Here is a 5,459-nt window from a genome sequence, read left to right as displayed (position 1 = left end):
AAGCCCCTGAGCAGCTTCCCTCTTCTCTCTGGTGTGACTGATACTAACAGCTTCCAGCAACGTCCAGTAAGTAGGGTGTAGAAGTAGGTGATGATGGATTTTGAGCTAATATCAGACATAAGTGTCAGCAAAAACAGCAAAGCAGTTAGGAAACAGGCAAAAGATAGTAGTTACACTTCATCTAAACTCCCACCTTGTGACAAATGCCAGTATCATTACTACTTTATTTAATAGGCCATATGGTCTATAAATAGAAGAAAAAGCAAAAATGTATAATTTTAGAGAGAAATGATATCTTTAAGCTAAAAAAAATGAGGCTGGCATGGTGGCACCTGCCTGTAATCCCAGTGTTCAGGAGGCTGAGGCAGCAGGATCACCACAAGTTCAAGGCCAGCCTAGGCTACATAATGAGTTTAAGGCCAGCTTGAACTACATAGCAAAACCCTGCCTCAAAAAAAAAAAAAAAAGAAAGAAAGAAAAATAAAGAAAAAATGATTATAAATTGAATTTTGGTGCGTGCTACATGATTTATTTGTTCCTATACATGGTATAAATTCCCAGGCATGCATTACTGAAAATAAGTAGTTCAATCTGAGTATGATTTTTTTGAGATAAAAGAAATTGAATTTTGAAAATCTAAGGGCTTCTTGAGAGAATAAAAGGGAAATCAGAAAGCTACGTCTGAGAAGAAATAGTTTGTAAAGCCCTAATAGGTAAGTGATAACAAACCACATGACAGTTGGTGGAGGGGGCCATCATTACCTTCAGAATTCAAGTCTGCTTCTCTCAATTTCAATACAGAATGAAGTGGTTAATTTCATACGTCCACACTGAAGAAAAATGGGCACTTGATAGGAGCAGATAATTCACAAAAGAAGAAATATAAGGCTAAATGATATGTTAAAGTGTTTACCCTCACTAATAATTAAACAATGAGCTACCTCTTTGCCTATCAACTAATAAAGACTAAAAAGAATGATAATACTCAATATTGTTGAGGATACAAGTAGCCAGCCTGAACTACAAAGTGAGACTCTATGTCAAAAATCCAAAAGCAACAAAATTCATCATTGGCATGTTGTATTTTTACACTTTGTGAAAGTGCAATCATTTCAAATTATATCTATCTGGAAAGAAATTCACCATGCTACCAATAAGGCAGATTCTGAAATAGTATATATAATTTTGACCCCAAATATTAATAAATTTTATAGCTATAGACATAAATGTTAACAAAAAGGAATAGCAAAATATTAGCAGTGGCAGAATTATGCATGCTTGTGCTATTTGTGTTCCTGCATTTTTATTTTTTAATAAAGTTGCATTATTTATATAACATTTTAATAATCATTTTATGAACAGGGATATTTTCATTGAAGATTTTCTCTCTAAAGTACAGAAAATCAAAGTACAGGAAAATGAAGATGTCTTGAATGTGAAGCTGTCTGAGAAGGGGATGTGTTCAGGAGGTTGCTTAATTATCTGGACAAACAATAAAGAACTTTTACATATGCTGCAAGACTTATAGTTAAGTAGGATTTTAAGTCTCCACTTCTTGCTATTTATTTGAGGATAACAATTATTTATCTTGAAAAATAGACTTTCATAAATTTGGGGATTATGGGATGGGAAAAAATAAAAGATTTCTGTCAATAACTTCACTTTTAAGTGATTTTACATTCTGTCAATGTGGTGTTTTTTTTTTTCCTTCCAGTACCAGGGATTGAACTCAAGACTTTGTGCTTACAAGGCAGGTGTGGTGCCACTGAGCTAAATCCCTGGCCCTCACTCTGTCAATGTTTATCCCATTCTGTCAATGTTTATTTGATGGTTAGTCTGAACCATCAGGAGTTTCTCAAGATTTCAAAAATAAATAAGAACAATCATTACTGATGCTCTTTCAGAACCTTTCAAACTGCTGAAATGTTTACTAACATTTCAAAGAAAGCCTGTAATAACCATATGAGCTGAATTATGCCATTATGATTCATAGGGTCATTGTGAGGCACAGGTTGCCAAACTACTTGCAAACAAAGGTGTCTATTTTAGTCAAGATCGTTGGTAGAAATAATAGAGATCAACTCCTCATGAAATAAATGGAACACTCATTCACTAAAAGGTTATTGTTTTAGTCTTTGGACTGCTATAACAAAACACCATAGACTCAGTACTTACAGACAACAGAAATTTATTTCTCCTAGTTCTGTATGCTGGGAAGTCCAAGATCAAAGGACTAGCAGACTCAGTGTCGGGTGAGAACCCCTTACCTGGTTCAGGGGCAGCACCTTCTCACTGTGTCCTACATGGAAGAAGAAGAAAGGTAGCTTACTGGGCTTTCTTTTATAAGGGCAGTAAGCCCACTCATGAGCCCCACCTCTTAATACCATCATCACATTGGAGATTATGTTTGAACATTAAAATTAGTAGGGAGAGAGAGACACAAACATTCAGCCATTACAGATACTGAATTCTACTTCTACACATTTTTAAAGGATATTGAGTAGCTTATAAAATTGTTAAAACGGCTGGAAAAAAATCAAGCTTGAAGCTAAGCAACAGGAATGCACTACCCACAGAACTGATCTGATGAGGAAAATCAGGTAATGTAACCAACTGCACTGGTTTTCCTGGGACTGTGTTTTCCATATATTCACAGCCTTCTATGTTAAAACCTAGAAAGTGCTGTGGTCTCTTACAACTGGTACCACAGACGCCAAACATTATACAGGTAGTTTGCCCTTTGCTCACTTCCATACTGGGAACTCAAGCTTGCAGTAATCTCTGTTGCTTCCAGGGGTGAAACGCAGAGAGGAGCAGGGAGAGTCACTTATCTCCAGCTCCAAGTCAAAGTTCTTGCACAGATGTCTACTTGAACTGCGTAGGTCACATACTTGCACCCTTTCTGCAGGGAAGGCAGAGAAAATATAACAGCTTCCATTTCCATTACAAAGGACAGTCTTTGCTTGCCATAAGGTTTGTATGTTAAGAAATACTCTAAATATAAGAAAGCAGTTCAGGAGGCTCAAATAATGATTGATCTTCACTGTAGTATCCAAATTGGTTTTTCGTTGTTGTTGTTTTTTGGTACCAGGATTGAACTTGGGACCTTGTGCTTGTGAGGTAGGCAGCGGCACCACTGAGCTAAATCCCTGGCCCACCAAATTGTTTTTAATTCTCTAATATTTTAGGTCAGTGAGTCAACCATTCATCTGATGTATAGTGGGTTCTTTGAATTCAAATTAATTTTTAAAAGTCAGATTAACAGAATATTACCAAAATACTATAATTATTTGGCCACATAATAGTTTATATCAATTATATATCTCACAAGTGTATGATGGAAATAATCCTATACTTCGGTTGTAAAAAAGTCCTTGGGCCGGGGATTTAGCTCAGTGGTTCCGCCGCTTGCCTCGCAAGCACAAGGACGGGAGTTCAATCCCCAGTATCAAAAAAAAGAGAAGAAGTTAGTCCTTCTAACCTTTGCTCATCAAAAAAGATTCCTCCATTTCTATTATTTACCCAGAAAAAAATGTTTCCCTCATTTCTTTTCAATAATTCTTGAGAAGAATAGTTACACAAAGGCTCAAGTGTTTGCCAAGAAGGAATGGATTTTAATGGAAACCTTTTCTAGTTTGCCTTTTTTTGGTACCAGGGATCAAACTCAGGACCTTGTGCTTTTGAGGCAGGAGGTGACACCACTGAGCTGAATCCCTGGCCCTTAATGGAAACCTTTCATCTAGGACAAACCTTAAGAAGAGCAGTAATGGACAAAATGTTCTGCACAACTCTTTAACCTTCATATTTACTGTGCCATGTTCAAGTGATTTGAGCAAAGGAGTTCAAGTGAGAGGTCTTATATATTACTGAATTACATCTCCCCACATTTTGTTAGTCTGTTTGTTCGTTTGTTTTTGAGACAGAGTTTCGCTATGTAGCGCAGGCAGGCTGGCCTTGAACTCATGTATCCCAAGCTGGCCTCAAACTTGCAATCCCTCCACACGCTTCAGCCTCCAGAGTACTGAGATCACAGGCATCTGTGATTACACCTGGTGTCTAATGCTAAAAATGTAGACCAGGCCAGGGATTTAGCTCAGTGGTGCTGCTGCCTGCCTCCCAAGCCCAGGCTCCAGAGTTTAATCCCCAGTACCCCCTCCCCCCCAAAATGTAGATTGTTTCTTTTGATTTTATCTTACAAATATGTCTCCAAAAATCAATTTTATTCCTTAGTGTCTTTTTCTTTCGTTCCTGTTGCAAGGATTGAATTTAAGGCCTTGCACGTTAGGCAAGCTCTCTATCACTGAGCTACCCCCCACCCCGGTGCTCTGAAAATCAACTTTAAAATGATAAAAGCTAATAGATAAGTTCTTTTAAGTTTGTGGTCATCTTCCGTATAGAAAATTTTTATATGGTAATTATTAATGTGCTTTTCTTGCAATTACTGTTTCTAGGACTCCAGTCTTCAAAAGCTTTCTGAATTCTATTTGTGGCCTCTGCAGTACTGAGATCTTCTCATTTAGTTTTGTTTCATTTTGTTTTGTTTGTTTTTTAACCTAAGATGTTGAAGATAGATTTCATAGAGGAGCCAACCATTAATACAGCAAATAAAATACAGTAGAATTGTTCCACTTAAAATAATTGCCCCCATTAGAGGCCTAAACTATAAACTCCATTTATAAGGAGAAGGAACAAATGGAGGAAAATGGGTTGAAAGAAATTTGCTTGACAAATATACCATATCTAACTTTCTGAAATTACCAAGTGCCTAAGGACTAGAACAGGACTAAAATACTCCCTATAAAGTGGTTCCTTTGTTTCTCTGATCTCTAGCTTTCAAATAGTGTCTGGGTAATCTCATACTAACTCTCTAGAGCTGTGAATTTATAGATTAAAAACTGCTGGTGCAGGGTGACTATTCAGTCAATCAAGAACCAGGAGTAACAAGCAGACAGACAGGATACTTATCTTGGCAGCTCCATAATTTTGGCTGCGTAGAAAAAACAAAAAACAACAACAACAACAACAAAAACTCAAACCTACTCTTTTACAGCTGTTCTTACAATTTCTCAACTTTCACTGTTTAAATCTAAATAGAATTCCAAAGTGAAAGCTAGATATACACACCAGTTTTTGTGTTATATCCATCAACACTTTAGTTGAAGATAACTACATTGCCTGTTAATTTCAAGTGGGATAAACCCTTCTAACGTTTTCCTCACACCTACTCTATGTGTATTTATCACAAAACTTTGGACAAGGGCAAATGATCTGAAGCCTGGCTCTCTGGCTGACCTTGGCAATCGCTTGGATTCCTTTCCTAAAGAATGTCATATAGCTCATAAGTACAGTAATGTAGTTGTTAAAGAACAATATGTAAATCCAAAGGGTAAATAATCCAAAATGGTGCACAGTTATTGGGAAGGAGGAAGAAAACGTTCAAATGGGAAAGGGAATAAAGG

The sequence above is a fragment of the Heterocephalus glaber genome, unplaced genomic scaffold (assembly GCF_053883595.1).
Source record: "Heterocephalus glaber isolate CG9 unplaced genomic scaffold, H.glaber_assembly_v1.0 deba00001600, whole genome shotgun sequence".
Classification (NCBI taxonomy): Eukaryota; Metazoa; Chordata; class Mammalia; order Rodentia; family Bathyergidae; genus Heterocephalus; species Heterocephalus glaber.
This window is presented reverse-complemented; position numbering follows the sequence as displayed.